Source organism: Ischnura elegans, chromosome 4, assembly GCF_921293095.1.
Source record: "Ischnura elegans chromosome 4, ioIscEleg1.1, whole genome shotgun sequence".
NCBI classification, from domain to species: domain Eukaryota; kingdom Metazoa; phylum Arthropoda; class Insecta; order Odonata; family Coenagrionidae; genus Ischnura; species Ischnura elegans.
In genome coordinates, this window is record NC_060249.1 from 34,811,692 (window position 1) to 34,835,804 (window position 24,113).

At 37.9% G+C, this 24,113-nt stretch overlaps 1 protein-coding gene and 1 long non-coding RNA gene across 2 annotated transcripts in view; one reads left to right on the plus strand and one right to left on the minus strand.

Annotated features, from left to right (window-relative positions):
• Positions 1-24,113, plus strand: part of LOC124157257 (facilitated trehalose transporter Tret1-like) — a 125,768-nt gene that overhangs the window by 84,600 nt on the left and 17,055 nt on the right. The window lies entirely within an intron of this gene.
• The window catches only part of LOC124157258, a 34,167-nt gene continuing 13,721 nt past the window's right edge, over positions 3,668-24,113 (minus strand). The window contains exon 3 of the long non-coding RNA XR_006864559.1: positions 3,668-3,758. This is a non-coding gene — a long non-coding RNA (uncharacterized LOC124157258). The remainder of the gene's footprint in view (positions 3,759-24,113) is intronic.

Consider the following 24,113-nt stretch of genomic DNA (forward strand, 5'->3'; position numbering starts at 1 on the left):
ACTCGAGTGATTTTTGCAAGGCACTTACAGTACAGCACTGCGTGCGACGGATGGTTCCCCCGAAGGCTTTCGTTGAGAGCAGGCTAATGCAGGGAAGCTGGGTTTCTCGACACCCTACCTAACTTTCCTTCCTTTCCTAGCCTTGCCTGATGGCGCAAATGACCTAAGCTGACTTTTCTATCTCCAAATACCAAACTATCCACGAAACGCCAGCCAACATGAAGACGCCAACTAGGTTATTAGTATGCGTAACATTTTTATGTCCTTGTGGTGTGCATATGGGATACCTATTGCACGTTTCACGCTGGTGATTGATCACCCCCTGCCAAACACCATAATGGTGGCTCGCAGGGTATTATGTACACAGAAGTAGGTGGAGCCACCGAAGAGGGATTTGTTTACCAGAACCATTCATCTGGAAAAGGAAGGTTTTCCGAGGTTTTTCAGGGGTCTGCACATGAATATCACAGAGAATGTAATGGGATACACGGAGACGCATCAGAGTCCTAGGTCTAGGAATAATTTATATTACAAGAATTGATGATAACCGGACGATTGTTAAGAAATGTCGGGTCACCCTGACACCTCTCACGTGATTTTACACTCCACGTTCCTCAGGGTTTACTTGAGATTATTATTAATCACCGTGAAATCTCATTCGTCCGGTCGCGGTGCTGGTCATCTTTCCCGCCATTAGCCCTGTCAGGCGAGACTGCGTCGCACGTCACGAGCAAACGAGCGACACGTAATACCACTTCTCCTCGCCCATTAAGATGGGATCATTCCGACGCGATCTTGATCCGTTTCCTCTCAGTTTGACGCTCACCTTCCCCGCATTTTATCCTTACGTAACGTCCACAGTGACCTCTACTCACGGCGCCGTGACGTCGGTCGAAGAGTCTTCCCCCATCCCTCTCCTCTTCGAGTATCATTTTTTTTCTAAACCTACCCTCGCGCTGGTTGTTATATCATCCCGCATTACATTAGACTTTAATTTCATAATGAGTATTAAGTCGCAGCGAGATTCTTTGTTTTCCAAGTCTTAGTCGCCGTGGAGAGTGATTGAAATAATTAGAGATTGAGACATATTTTTTTCATAAGTTTTTAAGCGAGTTAAAATGATATTAAAGCGTTACTTACTGAATCTTTAACGATTTTTCTTATAAAATGCGTTTCGATTCTTTGTATTTATTATTTTTATATTGAGCATACTATTAATTTCAATTTTCCACCACCTTAATAGATATTTTATTTATAATTAAATGATGATGAGCTCATTTATTAGAAGTAACGTTCTCAAAATTACTGTTTCTACCACGTTTTTTGTCGATTAATCAAAGGCCCATCAACCTTTCAGGGTAGCTAATGAGCGAAAACATGAGAATGAATGGTAAAGTTAGTATAAAGAAAGAGCGATAGCAAGCCCAGTGAAAGAGAAGGTATTCCCTTTAAAATTAGTTTCGGCCAAGCATACGTAATCTAATACCTACCAGCTTTAGAGGACACAAACCCGCTCACATATGCTCTTCCGAAGTTCACAACACACTAAATAACCAATTTTCCGACAAAAATGATTTATAAAGGTAGACACATTAATCCATATTGTGAAGGAAGCACCAGATAAATTTCCAAACTCCGAGGCTTTGGCAAAAATCGTGATCGCTCTAATGGTTGGTAATTAGACTCCCACAGTATAAAACCTGATTTTTTTCCGCCCATAAATCAAGGAGGAAATTTCGTCATGTATAACGAGTGGGGAATTTGGTTTTTAAGGTTTAATGCTGTGTATATATTTTCCGCGTTTTAGAAACTGCGATCTGACCCCGTTGACCCCGTCGTCCTTGCCTGCCCTTCTCCGAAGAAGCGCTCATCCTCTGCAAGGGATTCACTTAGTCTCCGCGATCCTTCCCTGCAGAGAATGATCTGGGACATCCACACGCTCGAGTCTCTGACAAGGGGTAATTAACGCGTCGAACCCTCCTCGCCCACGCATCTCGCAAGATCATCCCTCTTCCCGTAAGTGCTCATGAGTTGCGATGTCTGCTTCTTTTTCTCCTTTTATGTCGTCCTTGTCAGACTCGAGAGGATACATCGGTCTCTTTTATTAAAATTTTTATTTCCATAATCTGTGGTTTTTCCCCGGCTATATTAAGTTTTCTCTGCGGAAGGGATTGTCTTGAGAACTTCTTTTTCCGGCCGCAAAATCAAGTTACGGAGGCGCTGTTATATGGCAACCGTAATGACTCGTGCTCGAACTCTAACACGGGTATTAATGACATGCGTAATTCAAGATGAATACTTAAAGTTTGCGGTGAAGCATCCTCAGATATTTACCCTAGATATTTAGAATGAATGATTGACATATTTGAGTATCTTAATCCCAAAGATGCTTTCTATTCTTATTTTTAAATAATTTCCCCTGATGGGTTGAATGCAAGCAACAGTACTCATCTCCCCAAATAATAAGGTCGTATTTCCCAAATTCAAAATTTTCTTCCCCCCCTCGCGCAGAGCTACTTATTCATTTGTTATTCAACTTTGATAGTGTGTCCACCGACCCCCTAGATTACTAGGCTACACTTATCGAAGACAATTGCATATAAGAATAACTACATAATACACACATGTAAATGACCGTAAAAAGGTAAAAATATTTGGATTTTTGGTAAATTTTTCTTTTACAGATTCTTCATACAACCCAAAAATTTGGATTCCTTGCGAGCAACAGTAATTAACATCAGTTCTTTCTAACAAATAGATTTATCGTTTTATGTTCAAATATTAATACTTGCGTTTACCCAATGCGTTCCATGTCCTATTATTTTTCAGAGACGACCCCATGAAAATTCTGTCCCCTTGAGATGCAACGCACATCTTAAAGTAGTGAGATCTCGAAAACAGCAGCCTCATTCCTCACCACTTGGGACATGGAATGCATCGGAGGCGAGGGCTCATGCACACAAAGTTAGAGAGATCCTGTACGAATTCCATGAGAGTGCTTGGGGAAAAATCAGGGGGGGTGCACCAAAAAGGAATCATCCCATATGAAATAAAACGACGCGATCCGGGCCGACCCCAACCCGAGACATGCTAGGGCTCATTTTTCCCACAAATCGACCGTTTATCAAGTCAAGCTGCGATAGCCTTCCATCGAATACTTTCATATTCTCATATCTTTCCGCGACCCTCGCAGGGCGTGAGTGCACGGGGTAAACCCACCACCCCGTGAACTTCTCAAGATCACTTCTGGCTTCGTGAACCGGATACGTCTTCGTGAATACCCTTCGAGAAGATTTTTGAAGCACTTTTAAATCTTTCCACAGCTTTACTGCTTTAGGGATCGCATCCGCGTATTCCAGCTGAGAAAGTGGCTTTCGGTACACGCCATTCACTTTCTCCTGGCTCGTTTATACGTTTCGCCAGCGGCAAGATCGGAAGATAGATTTCTTCCATCAACCTGGAAAGTTTGTCACTGCCACAGTTTTGGCAATCAGATTCGTCTCCTGCATTTAACGCATGATTCACAACAGATGAGGAAATTGACTATCATTGCATGTCAAATTTCAGTAAAAGTGAATACTAATCAATGCTTCTAACGCGTCAAAAGAGTATTGGAAAGTAAGCATTGCGGAACACTGGAAGAAACTAGTAGAGTCACTCACCAATTAGCCGGTTAGAATAAGGCAAACCAGCGATACCAGCCCGGTGAAAAATACCTCTGGGTCAGAACCACCGATGATGGGCGTCAGGCAGGACAACTGTAAGAGGGACAAAGATATAATTAGAGTCAGTGGCGTAACTATGGATAAGGGGATAAGGATAAGAGGATCACCACCAAATCCTCAGGGATGCATTTTATAGTATACTAATTTTTACCCTGTTGTGATTATTTCCCGCGTAATTACGAATGAAACCCAAATTTTAAGGGTGTCAAATGATGTCAAATGCATTTCCATGAATTTCATTTTTCAAAAATTTTCCCCCGATCCCCCGTTGTCTGGGGGATCGATCCTCCAAACTACATCCTTATCCTCCCCAAAACCATACTCCTCATTACGCCACTGATTTGAGCATATAAAACACAATTGGAGCAGTGATATATTAGGTATATTAACCCTAGAAGGGCACACTGGGGTCCGGTGGACCCCAGGAGTTTTTTTCTTTGCTGTAACTTTTGTAATGCACAAAATATTGAAAGCTCATACCAATGTAAATTACCTTTTATATCTTAGTAAAAGTTTCTAGTGTGTGGTGATTTTTTCAACGCGCTTATTGCTTTATAATTTAATATTGAAAATGGTCTGGGGTCCATTGGACCCCAGTGTGCACTTCATGAAATTTTTTTGAAATTGCGAAAAGAAATTAACACATTTGTTTATTGCCTTTTTTGCTGCAGATACATTTGTTATAATCGTGTTTATACGTTTAAAGTAATTAAAATGCCATTTATCATTTTTCATCACTTTGGGATTTTTGACGGCATCAACTTTTTTTGTGAAATATCTTGGTTTCCTCTTTTGCAAATAATTTAAGAATTTCGGAGTGAAAGATACACGAACAAACTTCAATGGAATGGATTGTAGAGCAATATTTTTGAACATATATTACTCATAATAGTAAACTATTCATCAAACATTGACGTTTGAAATCATTTGGAGATCGAAAGAGAGAGAGAAATTTGGTTTCGGATCTGCCTGGATCAAAAGGAGCAGCGCGCAACGTCAAAACTCCCCGGCAAGCTTGGGAATTACTGTTGGATAGCGCTTTACGAAATAAAATAATGACGCACACAAATGAGGAAATACAATGGCAGCGTCAAAATGTCACAATTCCTCAATCGTACCACGGTGATGTAGATGTTGAGGAGATTGAAGCTTTTTTTGAACTTCTATATTTTTCTGGGGTGCAGAAGACGTGCAACACAAATTTGTATGCACTGTGGTAAACTGAGTTTGGATCTACGTTGCATCAATGCACCATGTCTCTTCACCGATTCCTGTTTTTGCTGTCAACCTTGCGTTTTGATGGTAAAAACACGAGAATGCAGCGCAGAACGATCGATAAATTTGCACCAATTCGTGAAATTTGAGAAGGGTTTGTAGATAATTGCAAGAAATATTACAATCCTCATTGCCATATATGAAAGGAATGCCAGATAAGTATGACATAAAAATTGTAATGATGAATGATGCAAAAACGTTTTACATGGTATATGCCTATCCTTACATAGGAAAAGTAGTTACCAATCCAGATGAAACTGTTCCGACATATTATGTACAGACATTGTCAACACCAATTCATGGCACGAATAGAAATATTACGTGCGACAATTGGTTCACTTCTGTTGAGCTTGTAAAGAAGATGATAAAAGATTATTCAATAACGATGGTGGGCACCATTCGTAAAAACAAGCGTCAAATTCCAGTGGATTTTACAAGAAGTGCTGTTGTTCAATCTTCACGATTTGCCTTTGACCCTGACATGACCCTGCTGTCTTTCACACTGAAAAGAAATAAACTAGTGCTTTTGTTGTCATCTTTTCATTTGGATGGAGCTATGGAAATATGAATGTATAAATATATGAAGACAATGGAAAGCCCGAGATTATTTGCATGTATAATGCCACTAAAGGAGGAACAGACACATTTGATCAACTGTGTCAGGAATATACAACAGCCAGAAAAACCCTTCGATGGCCAATGCAGATTTTGTATGGCATGCTAGACCAAGCTGGTATAAACGCAATGGTTCTTTACTCTCATATTGATAGTAATGAAAAAATAAACCAGAGAAAATTTTTGAAAAACTTGGCTTTGTCACTCATCAAACCTCATTTGCATCAACGGATTTTGAAAAAAAACCTGCGTTCTTCAATCAGGAATACCATTGCGGAAACTTTAAAAGTTGAAATATCAGCAATTGATAAACCTGAAATCCTTCAAAGCAAAATACGATGCAGCTTATGCCCAAGGAATAGAGACAGAAAAACAAGAATTATATGCTCATCGTGCCGCGCTATGATGTGTGACGAGCACCGAAGTTATCTGTGTACTACCTGTACTGGAGTGAGAAATTAACAACAAAGCATTTATTTCTAAAAATTTATATTTTACCTGTAAAATAAATAAATGTAATGTACATTTTGGAGCAATAGGAAGTCCTAATGAAATTTGTGAAAAAAAATTAAATAAAAATACACAGGAAAATTTTGTTGTTTTCAATTGTTAAAATTAATACGTTTTATGGAAAGAAAAAAGATGAAACATTTTTTTACATGAACTACACAATGTAGTACTTAAGCTGCTAAAACTATTTGTCTGTACATCTAAAACATTCGTAAGAGTAAATAAAAGTAGGATTGGTGACTTTCTTAAAGAATTTTTATGTCTTCAGAATGAAAAATATTGTTTTACTTCCATTTTAATATGTTTATATAACTTATTTTTACATATTTGTGTAAGAAACACTTCTATTATTGATATTTACCATATCAATAGTCAAAAAATATCAGGGGGTTGAAATTAAAAAATATTAAAGTTCTGGGGTCCGCTGGACCCCAGTGTGCACTTAATGATTGAAAAAAGAAGTGTGCACTTCTAGGGTTAAATATAATTAGATATCAAACCATTAACATTCGATAAAAATCAATGTTCGCTTTTAATTTTTAATTAAGTAAAAATTTATATTATCCACTAACGTCTTCCATTTAAATTACAAAAAATACTCCTTCCTCATTTCGAAGCACGAATTACTGATCAGTTACCATAATCCCTAACAATGTTGTTGATACGACGCGTCGTAGATGTAAAATGTATGACAAGCCGTCGCGATGGCTTGTCTACATTTGTCAGCATTGCTATTAATAAAATGAACTCTATGTTAAAAGTGGCATAAACTGCACATAAAAAATTATATTATCAGTATATTGGTCAATCTGCAATCCACTATTTGTATATCATGCATAATTTGGGACTAAAGAATGCATTATATTTCTGTCATTACTGTAACATAAATTTAAGACAGCATCTAATAATCTTAAGAATATGAGAAAAAATTAGCTGGCGATTCGTCAATAACTATGAATTTTTCGACAACTTTTACAAAGATCATTGGTATTCTGAATAGCCATTTGTTCCATTTCACCACAAGGAAGACTATTTACACCATTACTTTTTGCAGTTATATTGAGTAGCTTCCAAGGTATTTCGATTATTTGAATTCCTTACAAAACCAGTGCATCTGATTATTTAGGATAGATTTTCCACTCTTATCAAGCATCAATTATAAGCCTATCAAGTTCACAATCTCTCGGGGCATTACTTAACTAGACGAGGTTTCACGAAATCGATGAAATCCACGTTTCACGAGAATTAGGAGCAGAGAGTTAAGCTTTGTTTGACTCAGATAAATGGCCTCCTTGGTGTTCGCCAGAGGCTAATTTATCAGTGTAATACGAGTGCGGAGAATTCGCGTGATTACGGGTGTAAGGGAACCGATGACACAGCACTTGCTCCTTCGAGAAGTTGAGCGCTCACATCAAGTTTCGTAATTCATCCGCATTGAGATTGAAAATGAAGGCAATTGGATAGATCAGGGAAGATCGAGAAGACCGTTTTCACACTCGATAAATAACCATTTGCCAATAAAATGGAAGAACATAATTATTGCGACCTTGAGAAGGAGTACAGAAGCAGGATACCAGTATAAATAATTATTTTTATTGCAACAATTTTCTCGTTTCAGTTTTAATTCTCGTTTCTATTAATATAGAAAATTTACTCGACAGTAGGTACTTAAGCTCGTTCGCATTTAAAATCAGGCTTATCCTTTAGCGCGGTTTTATTGGCATTCAACTAAAAGGGATTTACCATAAATCATTAGGAAAAGTAATACACTGTAAGCAGCACAACTTCGTATTACGTGATGCGCAAATGAAAACGATTCGTCATTGCTTATTTTTTATCGCCGATAGTTGGCTTCTTGTAAATATTAGTAATGACCATCCAACCAAATCAATTACCAATGTGCGGGCCATCTATGATTACAATTAGTCCCCATTACACCCTTCATTGCGCGTGATAAACTGCAAGCAGTATCTCTATTGAATTTTATGCTTCACATTACATTCTCAGTTTTGTGGTACGGTGCGGGGACCATTAGAGTGTTTTTTGTCTTCAGTGTTAACGAACAGAATGTCATATTCGTGGTCGTCTTCGGAGTCTTTGAATGCAGTCAGCCAAGCATTCAACGACATCAGGCTTTACCCGATTGTCGGCTGTAACAGAATTTCAGCACCTCTCTTTTCTTATTCCTCCGATTTATAGAAAAAAATCCACAGCTGTAAGGTCTAACACCATACTTATCCTTTTTATTAACAGTGTTCATATGATAATGTGGTCTTCCAGGAATAAAAGTGTATCAAATAAAAAACATGAAACTGACAATTTATCAAAAATCTTTATGAAAACGCTTCTAATTTTTCCCTAGCTTTACTGTCAACTAAAGTCTTGTAATTGGAAAAGGCATTGCGAATGAATTTTCTTCCACATAAATATCAAATTACTCGAAAACTCAGAATTCTAACTATTCTATGGAAATTGCGTTACAAAACAGATACATATAATTATTTTTTCCTTGGCACGATTAGTTTTAACACTGGTTATTTGAATAAATTTTATTATAAAGTAACATCAAAATGAATAAAATGATTTTTAAACCTTCTTGAATAACAATTAGTCCACTATGCATAAACTGATTTTGAATTGCCATTGGCAGATCACTTAAAGTCGAAGGACGGTTCGGATAGAATGGCCTGCGTTAATTCTCAGAAGAAAGAGGAGAATAATGGCATTCAGACTAAAATAATCAAACATGATAATGATTGAATCCTGGTCGAAACTCAATTCACTTCTGAAAGAAATTCTTTCCTCGCTGGCGGGTGGGTCAAGTCCTCGCCTGCCAAATAGAAGCTCGCAGGTTCGAGTGCCAGCTTGGTAGATTGCCCCAACACAAGGCATGGGTAGATTCGATTATCCTACGTTGTTATTTGTTAAATTCTTCCGTTGATAGGGACTTAACTACGTTTTTCGAGCGTTGAAGATAAATAAAATAAAAATATTGCATAATCTCTCCCAACGTTTCAACGTCTGAGTCTGCCATCGTCTATAGAAAGGGGTAGAATCTCTACGATTAATCTTACCTCTGAAGACGATGGCAGACTCAGCCGTTGAAACGTTGGGAGAAATGCCTAATACTATATCCGGGAAACCCTAGAAATTTTCATTCAAAGTATATACCGGTAAAAACTAAAATTCTGCAAAATAAAAATGATGTCGCACATGCATGAAATTCAGGGGCATCAGTAAAAATTTGCCTTTATCCTCCACCAGCAATTGGCACCAATCTAAAGAAATAACATACAGGGATAAGTAAGTGCGAGAAGAAATGTGTGGCTGCAACTTAAAACCTCACACCTATTCCGAGTAACAATGGCGATCTGTACATTGGGTATGCAGCCCAAACGATCCCTCATTGTTCTCCATTTCGTTTCGGACGTATAATTTCTGTGGCTCCGATGGCGCATTAAAATTCTCGCGGGTGAACGCACCTCCTTTTGTGTTTGTTTTTCTCTCGTGCGAATCCAAGACGTGAGAATGCGATGGATCCCTTCCGCCGAAGGCCGCATGGTCGCGGGGGCGAAGCTCACGAACCGATCGGGAGATTTATTACTGCCGATCCGATGCGATTGCAAGGGAACTGCGCAGTTGGGTGAACCGCAGCCTGGATCCCCAGGGCTGTTCCAGCGTCGTTTTGGGGTAATCATCCTTTCCCTTCCATCTATTCGTAACCGATTCCAGAAACAACGCAGAGAGCGGATTATTCCCCCAAATACACGTAGAGGAGCGGGACCTCCACTGGGAAATAATCATTCGTCCATGAGATCTAACCAGGACCCTTCCGAGATACAAGCAGTGGCGTAGCTAGGAATTTCGCTCGGGGAGGGGTCCAAAACCAGGGAAGAAAACTTTTGAAAAACAGGGTCCTAAGTAATGGGTTTAAAAATAATTTTAACACTTTTCATAATCGAAATAACTTCATTTGTTAAAGAAATATTTTGTAAATTCATGATTTTTCAGTATTTTGTTTTCTTTTATGAAGGAAAGTAATTTTATTTTTATATTTCGGGGGTGGGGGTCCAGACCCTCCCTTGGCTACGCAAATTGATCCAAGGCATGGTTTCTAGAGTTCAGGATTCCCATCCAGTTAGCCCATGTTCAAATTCCCAGGGGCGGCAGAGATTTTTTAGAAGCTGCCTGATCCCTGCTTCAGCGCCAAGGGCACATCAAGCGCAACACTCAGTCTGTCGGATAGGACGGTCAGCCGTGGTCCCCTTGGCGTATTGCGCAAGGAGTAGACTAATGTGTTAGGCAGAGTGAGTCTTTCAAGATGTTAAGCGTCAACTCGAAACACTAACTTTTAATAAATGGTTAAAATAAGCTTTGAATAACTAAGAATTCCTAATATTTTAAAACACCATGAAGTTAATGGCCGTCCCTGCGGCATTAATATCAATAAACCCAGAACAATATCTGTCACGAGATCCATTAGCATGAAATAATCAAATCAAGATGACAAAAAATCGTTACTACTTGCGGCTTCTTGCATATCTTAGAACTACTATAATTTTTATACAGGCCTGTCGTGTGGTTTTTCAGTGATGAGTAATTTGGAGCCCGTGAATTGTCTTTCCTCACCTTCAGCCCGTGGGAAAACCGCTGATGGCCCACTGGGTGTCGGACACAATACACCAAAGCGTCCGTGAAATCAATATGGATGTTCCACGCCACTCCCAAATGCATTTCATTCCCGTCGCATAATTTTTGTTCGCACGTTTTGAAAGCCTAATGGGACGTGTCGGGACTTGAAAGAGTTTCGCTTCAAACGCAGCCAATCGATGAGCACGTCTCTGCCACCTTGTATCCGGACGATTTTCCCATCACCTCCGGTGGACATGGATGAAATTGCTAACGCCTTTTTATCCCTTTCAGAGAATCCGCGAGCAACTCGTTTGGTTGTTAAGCCCGACCCGATGAGATCAATTCCAATCTACCGTGGGAGGGTCCTCATTGAATACCAAAGCGAGGAGCATTCAGAGGGCGATTCATGAGCAGCCTGGAAAATTCGCAAATATTTATGATGAGTAACAGGAAACTGCAAGTTAAATTCCTTCTCAGACCCGACAAAAGAATGTTATCAATTATTAATTACTTCGGTTATACCCTGGTTGTACAATAACTGGTATTTATTACCACAAGCCATCTAAGAAATTCATAAGTTTCGAAAATATGAATTTAGACGGTATATCAAACAAATGAATAGCAGTCGCTTAAAGCTGCCTTTAGACAAAGACAAAATTCGATACTCCTACCCAAAAGCCGCGAAAAAAATATTCAGATGCGTTAAGCAACATCCACACAAGGCGATAATCGCCGGGAATATGTTGCCAAACGAAGTTGGGAGGCGATGTCTAATGTTGTAACTTAAAACTTCCCATGATTTGTCTTTTAAGCATTGCATTAAGAATCGATTTTTGTTGTTAGCGATAATGGAAACATATTACAGCTGTAATCTTAAATTGAGATTATTTGAAATTTGTAGTGAAACAGCTCTGAAAAATATGAATTTAGACGGTATATCGAACAAATGAATAGCAGTCGCTCTTAGCTGCCTTTGAATAAAGACAAAATTCGGTAATCGGTAAATGGTTCATATTGGCGATTATTTAAATTGGTGTAGTAGAATTATTCGTTAATTCCTATTTTAGACTCGGAAAAATATTTAATTAGCATTAGAAAATCGGGCCTAACGGTAAATACGGAATTTCTCGCACATTTCAATATGGTTACGTGTGCTCTCCGATGTGACTATACATCGAATTGCGTCATCTAATATGAAACGATTTATTCATAATGCTACTTCACATTACTGAATTAATAATCTTTTCCGACTGTTTACAATAAAAATTGTAAAAACTATTCCCGTTAGTTCCCGTAACTTCCCGAAATTCCCGTAGTTTCCCGTAAATTAAAGCATTCTTTTGACTTTAACTTTTTCACTCAATTTCCTACTATTCATTTTCTTTAAGCTGGCTTGAAACTTACACATAAATTTTCTTAAATCCTCTTCTTCGTCCGGAAGTAATTGAATTTATGATAGAATGAAGAAAAATATTGCTATTTGCATGTAAGTAATGGCAGGACGATTCCTAGTTTGGAATTTTTGTAAGGTAAAAAATAGTCGACAGTTAATTTATGTATACTAACTTTTAGGTTTATATACGCTGCATATGAAATTCGGAGAAAGCTATGAATTCATTTTATTGATTACATCATAACTCTATTTCAACTTTAACGGGTGCTACAATGTAAAAATTTAAGTAATAAAATAGTGACCCACACCAGCGCCGCACGCTCCCGTCCTTTTAGCTCATCTTCCATCGTAGCAGGTTGTTAAACAAGTATTGAAATGTTAATAATCACTCCATATGGTAACTGTTCACTTTGGTTACGCAATGACATTTTTCCCTTTTTCATCTATCATTTGTATTAAAATCTGATTAATGTGTATCAAACCGATAAATGTATTAGAAATTAAGTTTTTGATGATTTTATAAATATATATATATATATGACTGCACAAGTTTTAAAAACTAGTTTTATTACCATAAAAATCAAAATACCAAGTTCCACTATAATTATGTACCTACCTATTTATTAACTACCGTGGTTTCGGCAATTGACTGTCATTCTCGAAGTATAATTCATTTGGAAAAAAGGGAGATGTCCAAATTCTACTTAACTGCTCTAAATAAAACAAGTACCAGAGCGCAAAAAAAGTTTTTTTATCGATGGAAAAATGCAATTTCTTTTACCATGAGTGTATCGAGCGAAAATTTGCCTACTGTTCGACGTAGTTTGTGGTAGATTTGGCTTTTTGGTCTAAGCTTCACGGGTCTAACCAGTTTCTTTCACGCTGTGAGACATTTTACAGACAATTAACAGCTATGCAATTAGATGTGTTCACTAGAATTGTAAACACTTAACTGCAGAGAGCAGTTGAGTGAACTTGAGTAATTTTAGGTATTTTTTCACGCAGTATTCGTTATATTTACTCGGATAATAATGGAAAATAACGCGGAAATAACCCATCAGTGGCGCCCAGTGAGGAAATCCGGAGAGGTAAAATTCGGTTCCAAAGAAAAGTCACGGTTAGTTCAAGGCCCAGCGAACGAAATTTCATATCACGTCCACGAATACATGTGAATGGGCGCACGAGAGGAATTGGCTTCCAATTTCCCCATGGATATTCTGACGGCGTACAAGACACGAAGCACTATTCTGAAAGCGTAAGAGTTATGTTGGCACTCAGTGCATCCGTTTGATCTCAAGGCCATAATCACGCATTGATGGTACCGGAGATGAAAAAACCGATATCACGTAAAAATTATTATAGCCTATTTTACGCGGGAAACAAATCGCAAAGTGTAAGTCTTTCTCATTCGGTGGTAAAACCATGTCAATATAATACTAGGGGCCGATTCGCGTTCATATATATGTGTATGCGTTTATTTTAGAAATTTCAAATACTGATATGGGTACAGACGTGCATTTCTAATTACAAAATTAGAAAGGCACGTCTGTACCCGCATCAGGATTTGAAATTCCCTGCCTCGGGTAATGCATGATTAACAGTTCAAACTGAGAGGAGGACGGAATAATATTAAGCGGAAAAGTTGCTAATATTATATCGTCACATATATTTAGGTCTGGTATGAAATACCTTGTAAAGCACATACATGGCCCTTAGGTCTCGTTCTATACATGGAAGTTTTCGGCGCAAATATGAAATAAGACGTTTCGGCATGATGACATAGAGCCTGGAGAGCGAAATCGTCCCAATTTCACCAAGTTCAGAATCATTTTTCAGAAAAATAACCAACTAAAATAGTCTTTCTGAGATGCAAAAGTTCAATTTGGAAATACCTATGTCTCTATGGTGAAATAGTAGTGGTGACCTGGTACATTGAGACATGCTCTCTTGGATTCTCTTCATTCGATCTTTCGATGCCATTTCAATTTCTTCCCGATTTTTTTCGTTTTTGGCCCTTTTAATTTCACGGGCCGATATATCGGCTCGAGAGTGGACTAAATTTTAATCATAATAAATTGATATAAAAATCATAAAAAGGTACATAAATAATAAACAAACCATAATAAGGTACGTTTCGTTTTATTCTTTATCCAATTTATTACAATATTATAACCAACAAACAATTAACTCTTAGTAAAATATAATAAAACAATAAATTGATATATACAACAGTAACTTCCTATAGTGCTTTGTTATAAAGTGTTACAAATTCTTAAATTTAAGTCGGCACTTTCCGGTAGTACCACCAAATTTCGTTGGCTCGAAGAGAATTAAAATGGAATTTAATGGCTATTATTTCGAAAACTTTGCTACTTAAATCTCGTTCAGAGGCTTCTTTTTATTCATTAACTTCGCTGCTTATTAAAAATAGTTCCTAACGCATTTGCTGCCATAGCTTTTATTTTATCAAATGCAGAGCAATCCCCCAAACCTTAGGGCAGAGGTTATTAGCCATTCCATGATGGAAAACTCATTTCCTCGGCACTTAGGGGGAATAAAAAGAGAAGCGCATATTGAAAAAATGCCCTCCCTTATCCCCAACATATCTCTTGTTAACCCGGAAAAGGGCGCGTGGGGTGTTAAAGACATCCCATGGTTCTTTTTTTACCCATTGAATGTCCATCATTGTATCTACAGCGTTGCTACTTCTTATACCTTCAAGTCTCATACATTTTGCCAAAATACTGCCGGTATCCCATAACATTTTCATTCCGCTTTGGGATCGGAACGGGTTAAAGTGCCCTGGGGTGTCACCTTCACCCCACATGCCCTTCCACCTTCCTCTTCCGAGCCTTAGGACTTCCCCTGACCTTTTTCCTTCCGTGAGAGCTAATTATTTTTTTCCCCTTTTAACACGTAGAACATTACATTATGCATGTTTAATAAGATATTTCACGACTTGAAACCCAAAGTTGTAAAGTTATGTTGACGATTGTTAAATAACGTATATTACATAAAAAAACTTCAGTTGAATACATTTCTCCCATCATCAATTTTAGAGTAACAGTGTAAAAGTAAATATTTGGTATCACTTTAAGTCGGTAGACCTATTTAATAAAGAACACAAAATAACTTTATCATTACAAGTAAAGGGGAAAAAATTCTTGGGGGTGTCGATGACACCCCCGGCGTCTTCTAACGTTGCATTTCGCCCTCCCGCGGGTTAAGGCAAGTGCAGAGAAACAGCACTGCCATGCTTTCTCGTTCATTTTACCGACATCATAAAATGGAACACGTTACGCGTGCCCATGTTTAAGGACTACAATGGATATTGTGTACACAATGCTCTTCAGCGAAAATTCGCTTTCCTGCTAGGCTGCAATGAAAGCAAATAGTTTGTTATGTCATTCTTTCCGGAAGGTACAACACCGACAAAGAATAAGACCACTTCCCTGCTTGAACCAAGTGTTTCCTCGCTTGCGAGCAGGGACCACTTAAAAAAATTTAAAGTGCGATCTTTAGAGAGGCATGAAAGAGAAAATCCATCGAGAAGGCTAGTTCCAGCGAAGTGAATTTAAATTTGTGGCCTCTAGCGACTAAAGAGTGCATTTCACGTGGCTTAAGAGCGTGTTTTTGTGAATTCTCAAGAATACGCGTATCGTGTACGCATTGCCCTCCGTTTTTGTTACACTAGAGAGATCCATAATGTTAATTCAACAGTGATCAAAACTAAATGGGACATTTTTCTTTCTTTAGCTATCAAAATCATAATAAAAATTAAATTAAACATTCAAAATAATTGTCCCTCTATTCCATCACAATGCACAGTATTAATCCCTCATAATGACAATAGAACTTGACACAGCATCACGTTATGTTCACTCACTCAATACGTTTTATTGCATAAAACTGCTCCAGCATGAGTCTTTTTATCGACTAGATAGTCTATTTTGTTATAAAGTCGATTTACAACTTTAATACTTTTCATGCCAAGTTTCATTCACCTTTTGAATTTTCTTTCAGCCGAGTTTTCTGATGGTGAGGAAATTCAAAATAACAGAACAGAAAAAAAGGGACATTCAACGCCTTAATCCACCAATACATTTAAAGAGCTGCAATTTAATCGGAAAAAAACTGATTTTGATGACCCGTGGCAGAAATAAAGTGCACTCCACGATTAAAATAATAGCGGCAGGCTAAATTTATGTAGTTCCATGTTTATGACATCGTAAACTTAATTTTTCCCGGAGGAAAAATTGAAATTCCCGCTAAATAAAATTTCCTTGGCCTTTTACTAATAACCGATACTGTAAAAACGAGCTAAACATCTTCGGGAAAGCCGTCTGAGAAGGTTACATGCATCTCAAGTCCCCTCCTCGTTTTAAATAAATAGTGGAAGACATTACCGCCGGCGTGACAACTCGAGTTCCAGACGAGGTGATACTTAAATAGTACAAATCTACAATATGAGCTTGGCCATTGGAATGTCATCCATTCAACTGCGCTCTAATTATCGTCTTACCTAATAAGTATAAGAATGACCGAAATTCTTTTCCTTTGTAGGGAAATTGTAACATTAATAAGAGACACTAGAGTGAAGAGGTACGCCAAAGCCCCGAACGGCAATTTTCATGAAAACGCCGGAATAATTTCCGACAGATAATTCCAAGATTCAATCCATGTATATACTATTCAGAAAGAGTAATAAAGTCGTGGAAATATAATGATAATAATAATACATTTCTTACTGGTACCGTAAATTGTAAGCAATTCAATATAAGACGTTTACAAACAAGTACATGAAACACATTTAAAACCACTCATGTCCTGAATCCGGCATACAAGCAAAACTTTAGTATTGAGAAGTAAATACAATACAATTCATGGACATTTAAGTTACCACTTCATGGTTTGAATTGGTCTTTTGCCAAAAAATGTATCAACTAGAAACTTGGGGGAGCCGATGCAGCACTTAATCCCGAGGCCCGGGTACTGGGATACAATCGAACTTAGCACATGACCGAATTTTTTGCTGCATCCCCGAACTCTCATCTGAGCGATTTGTTTGCAGGTACTTGCGTGCGCCGCAACTAGTTTTTTAGTACAAGAAAACTTTATACATATCGGGCTATTTTGCGGGGATTTAAATAAGCTGAAGCACACTGTATTTCGGGATTAATTCCGCGTGTATTCCTCGGCGGAAGAAAACTTTATCAAGGACTTCAGTCGATATAAGTTGACCGTAAATTCTTCCTCCTCAATTCACTGGTCGGAAGTAGTCGACATAAGCGCAGGCGAAACTGTTGTTCCACAAATGGATACAAACGGAGTAAATACCGGAAGAAACGTTGATTCTCTTAGAGCATTTAGAGGAAGTCTACATAAAGGTTAGGGTTAACTGTGTTTACGTACAAAAATTACAATATATGTAAATTAACTATTATCATAGTACGAGTCAATAAATACACACAAACACTATTATTAGAGGGGCCGCTTTGGCTTATGGGTGGCAAGGTTTTCCCGTGACAGTAATCACGGAGCTACATTCAGGCAAATATAATTCGTGCATTAAAATATCATCGTGATACGAAAGCCACTTTCCAGAAGGAAAAATATTGACCTCAGGCTTGCGTGGCCTCGACGGAATCTCTTCCTGCATGTATACTCTTCAGAACATCACCTTGCAAACGAGAGGACGAGTTTTCAAAAACGATTGCAGGAGGAGCGTGAACACCGATGCCTGCTTCAAGTGAGCGTCTCTCCCGGGGCTCATATTCACGCTTCGATGTGCCAATCAATCTCTCGAAGCTCGAAGTTGACACCGCGAGTGCGGGAGAAGATTGTGTCGACGCCCTCAAAATCGGTTTCTCTTCCGAGAGTGTGATTTGACGTCGCTCCGAAGGCCTCAACACCTGTCGCTCCGGTGACTAAGGCTTCCGTTCGGGAGTTGGAGCGACAACAGCATCACCCTGCGGAAACCGGGTCACGGGGAGAAAACGCGCGAGCAAATACGCATGAGTGCATGCGCCGCCGAAGGAAATGGAGAACAAAAGTATCCAGCGATGACCGGGAAGATTATTTTTAGGGTGAATCCCTTTCAGTTTCAAAATAGGAGGAAGTAAACAGACACCCAACGCGGATTCTGAATGGCTGCATTTTTGCGCTCGGTTTTTGAAGTTGACTATAATTTCGCGATTTTCACAATAGAAACTCCTCATAAAATGATACTTCGGCTAGGAATAAATACGAGCGGATGGATCCTCCTTCATTTTTATGTTTTCTTTGTGTCCGTCTGACTTTAAAAACTATTATAAAGATTTCAGACCGATTAACTTGTCATTTTTGTAATCTTTTTACCTTTATATTTGGTTTATTCAATACTTATTTATAAAAAATAATATTTTTTGCATTTTCTTATATCCACCCGTATTCAATTGACAACTTAGCATAAATACTGATTAGAAAAAAAACTTACCTAGCAGAAAAAAAGTGGCCAAACTGAAACTGCCCAATATTTTGCAATAGTTAAGGGAAAATGGGAAGTTACATCTCTTTCTTCTGAACCCTTCTTGGGGAATCCAGACCTTCCATCAGAGGTGTTTAGGGTAGATCCAGCCTACCCACGCCTAACCCCGAAGACACAAGTACCATAGGAAAGTAAAATAAATGGCATGGAATTGAGGCGAAGTGTGAAATAAATGGAATTCTGTCGTACCTTAAACTGACCCAGGATTATAATATTATTCATGAACGCAAGGAATGACTATACGCCGCGTAACAATTACCGAATACAGGTGACGGTCGAGCATGGCAGCATGTATTGTCGTTACCCGTTAGACTGCGTCGAAGATCAAATGTTCATTTTCGTGCCCAAAACTCATATTTACCCGCATTTCCGTTTCACAAGTGAGCTTTATGAAAGGAGAGGCTCATGTCTTGTTGTGACTGGGCGACGCCCTTGCGGTCTGCGAGCCTTTGCAGTTCGCTTCTCACAGAGTCAACATAGCGAAGGTTGAGTCTAAGGACAATTTCAAGACCTTGTACGTAGGGACGCTAACTAAACGCAAACACGATGCGAAAAGAAATGTGTCAAGCGTTCGCGTTTTAATTAAATCGACAGCAGAAAATTGGTTTCTGTAATCTAGGGTTATACATGACCTTTTTCATATTTCGACCGTATATTCATTCTAAGGGTGCCGTAGAAAATTTTGGGTTATGTCCACTGTACAGGAGGGCCGAATGTTGGGCCATATCATAGGACCCATATTTCATACTGTTGAAAATACTCTGAGCACTAGCATCATAAAATCCTCGCGGTGTGATTTTCGGAAAACAAGTCATCAGACCTTATTGCGAAGTTGAGCTCAGAAATTGGGTAAGAAAACAAGTAAAAAAATATTAGTTAAAAAAATATTGGTTATAAAACATAAAAAACCATTCCTCAATACGATTAAAGTGTTGCCATGCAATGAATACTTCATAACACCATTCCTCGACGCCGTTAATCATGCAACTAAGGTGATGTCAACCAGTAAACACTTCGTAATGAAACAAATTTTGGCGAGCGCTGCAATAGCAGGACTAGCATGTTGATGAGTGCGGTTGACGTCACAACCCCTCTTTACAACATGACGAACAGTTGTTTTCGTAAAAAAAGGCTAATATAAAAATAAGCTCTTCATGACAAAAACACATATTGTACTTGAAGATTTGAAATGCCAGCAGGTTTTTCATATAATTTCAATTTGATGGCCAGTTTAGTAAGAGTTTTAAAACGAAAGCTTCAATTATTATACGCTTGTAAGAATGCTTGCAAAATGAATTAGTTGACGCAAATACTTGCGCGGTTACATCCGTCATACCCTTCATGCCATTACAATGTATTGATACATTCCCTGATTTCTCTTAAATTTCTTTTATACTCTAAAGCAAACCATAATTTATCAATACATCATCAGTTGAGGTGCTAATCAGAACTTAAAAAAGTACAGCTTCGATCGAAATTTATGATCAAAACTTTGTGTTTACCTTATAAAGTTTCAAGACTTTGTATTTTTCAAAGAAATACTTCAAAATATTTGTGTGGAAAATACAAAGCTTTGATTATTCCATTACGAATGCTTAATATTTTTACTTATTTACTCCCGAGGCAACAATGCTATTTGCTCGTAATATTCTTACGCCACCACTTATTTCTTGAAGAATGCTCAGCATTTAACGGTTCAGAAAATTTGTCGCCTAACGCCAATAAGAGACGCTGATGAAGTAATCTCTTCCTTTCACCGATGAATATCGAAACGGCACAAAAGACACATGAGCTTACACATGAATATTTCATGAGAACGGTCTTCATATAGTTTCCCGTGGAAAACTCATCTGACGCGAGACGCCAATCCATCCCGGTTGATAGAGAGGAATTTCATCCACTCAGAAGCGAATCGTAGAATAAAATTTTAAAAACTATGCACCACCCATTTAGTGAACATTCTACAGTTCTGTTTAGCGATTCCAATGAAGATAGGGCGAGATATGCACCTTCGCGGAGTCGATACCAATGATGGTGAAAACGAAAGACACTATTTTTATTTGGTGTATTCAATACTTATGTATAAAAAATAATATTTTATTTTCATTTTCTTGCATCCACCCGTATTCTATTGATAATGTAGCAAGCAGAAAATAATGGCCAAGCCGAAACATATTGCCCAATATTTTGATACCAACACATGCCCAATATTTTGATATAGTTAAAAGAAAATGGGAAGTTACATCTCTATACCCGATTTCCAAATAATGCGTCCCATTAGTTCCGTGGTAGTTGCTAAAATTAACAGCCCAACAAATTTACGGAATGAAACAGATATAGAGAAACGAATCAGTAGCAAACCTCAACAAAGTATCCCATATAAAGCACTTTCTGCAAAAGGTATGGAATTCGAAATCATTCTACAGAACTTCTATTAACAATTTCACTCATTACGGAGTACCACAAAATTCATCAAAGTCAAACTAAGACTTCTATAAAACTCTATATGGAATTAAGGAATCCTTTAAAGGAGCGCTTCGGTATTTTTTTAGCAATGCCCTAACCAATTTACTCCAAAAAAATTTGCTGTTAATGTCCGATCTTAGAGACTCCATATTTCGTAAATAGGCTCCATTTCATACGTTGTCTTGGGATTTGCATGGTAAATCTCCACATATTGAAGTTATCACTGCGACGTGAATGATCTACAGTGTTACTAATGGTTTAAATCATTCACCTTCTTTCACATCAGTTTCAGGGTATTTTATGAATTATGTGATTTTATATTAGCTCTATATATATTAGTTATGATAAACCCAGTATAAATGTAAAAAAATTCATAGCCATCATATCAAATAATTCTTTTCACTCAAAGCTAGGGATGAAATTGGGAGAAAGAAAATACCTACAATTGATAAAAAAACAAGCAAACTATTCGAGTCAACGCTTGATATTCATTGCCAGATTAAATATCTAACAACAAGTTGTGGCAAACAGCACTCCATTAAGTGGATATCGTTGACCAGGAGTAGTGAAAACCGATCGTATACGTCGCTTCACTCCATCTATTCGCAGAAATTCGTGCTAAGGTACTCTTTGCATGCACATAGTTGAGTAGAAGCTTCTCAATATTCTGACGATGAAATGACTGACGAGTTAATCTGTGGGAAGTACGCGACTCTAGTATCGCGGTCTTTCATTCTGTGGTTCTACAACTCTAGAGAAATCTCAGAACTTCAGTCACAAATCATCCGCTCATTTGTTTTTCTATGTGTTCCTACTATCGTTGCCTATCAGGCAACGCATTCTTTAAACCCTCTTCATGAACCTATATCCTTTTTTTCTCGGCCTAAAAAAACTCCCTTTATATTCCAAGAGGAAAATTCTGTAAATTTTTTAAATAACTTAAAATATCAAAAAAAAACCATTTCGAGGAGGTCCAGAACACTCTGTGGAAAAAAATGCATGAATTTATGTTTGCCAATATGTTTTCGTCAGAGCTCTACGTAGGAGAAATTTTTCAAACACATGGTATTACCATAGAGCGTAGGATAAACCTAAACATTCAGTAAGCTGATTAGTGCCCCCATTACCCAACGACCTCCCCGCTATTTTCCGCGCAAGAGTCGAAGGAGCAACCGATACTATAGAGAATACTCCCCAGAAAACATGTTAATAGGTTGACATCGATAATCTGAAGGGAAAAAGTAATAAGCTACTATCTGTTGCAGGGCTGAGACGGAAAATTTAGGGACTGCCCTGGTCCGCACACACAAGATGCATGACTGATAAGGATCAGTACTCGCAGAGAAAAATCAACGTTTTTCCTTAAAAAAATACTCTAATTGTTTTCAATTATTTCTCCTGATTTTATCTGACTGAAAGAGAAGCGTGATGCGCAATAAAGACTAATTGCAAAGGAATGGCACGGATGAATATTATTGGAACTGATCTACGCAACGCCTGTCTTATGTAAAAAAATTAGTTAATACAGCAATATATAAACAACTCTCTTAGAGCTAAATCGGTTTAAATCCTCGGCCTTGTTGACAACTAGCAAAATGTACGGAATAACCAGTAGGGATTCTGCGCAACAATGTTACATCAACTACTTATTCAAAGCGTGATGATACCACGCATTACCACTGATACATTAAAATCTAAAGTCGTAAACGCCAGTAAAAGAGAGGGTAGTTATTTGGAAAAAACAGCAAATAATCACATTTTAATTCCAAAGCTCTCATGACTCCTTGATGATTTAATATCCCACACCACGCAGTTAAGCTGTCACCTTGAGAGCTCCTATCGCACCTATCCGCCACATCTTCCTTTCAAAGGCTGAGTATACGTCATGGTGCCAACTATTTACGTAATGACAAAATATTATGTGATCGCTGAAATTTATTCATTTACAGAAATCACAGGGCATGATGTAGTGGCGTAGGCCGGGATGGAGTCAAAACCACCCAGATTCAAAATAAAAACTTGTTATTTTAAGGTGCGGCAGAGAAAAATGGTGTTGCTGACAAAAACTGTGAAAAGATATTCCTCGGTAGCACCCTAAACTATTTGGGTGGGGAACTACCCTCTTTCCTGGATGAATCTCCCATTGACAAACTTGTATGATTCATTACTCATTCATGAATTTTTAAACGATGTGACCTTTCAGCGAAATTTCCGATAAAAGTTGCACATAAACGGCAAATTAATTGATCGCAGCAAAAATGACATTGACTTTTTATTCCAAATGAATACATCATCAAAATAATCACACCCGAAATTCCAGCCTCAAAGTTTTGGTGCGACAAGAGAAAAAATGATCAGCTATAAAAATTAAAAATAAAATATACCTACAGTGTAAAACTCATAAGGAATATCTTCAAAATTCTAAAAACCAAAAAAAAAGAAAAGGATATATTATAAATTCAAAGAAAATACATTACTAAAACACTCTAACAAAAAATATTTTGTGGTTCGTTAAAAAACTACAAGCTTACATATGGCAATGACAATGCAAAATACTTGTTAATTATTCATATTATAAATAAGTTTCAGAACATAAACTTTTCTTATAAATAACATTTAAAAATGAAGGTAATTATCCGAAAATTACTATTTTTATGAGAAATCACATATTGTTAGAGATCCCTTTATTTATAAAAAAAAACACAGCAATAAAGGTTACTGAGAACGAATCGGGACAATTAGTTTATCAATATTTGCCACTCACTAAGGCCACCCACTTCTCAGCAGTATCCACCTTTCCTCATAAAAAGGTGAATTTCGCGATTGAAAGACCTTCCGAGTGTTTACAAACAACATGCCCAATCATCGTTTCCGCTTTATATTTAAGGCCGGATATTATCGAGTCACTCACATCATATACTACCCGCCCCAAGTCGCTTAGAAGGGCCTCTAAAAATGTTTAACAATGCGC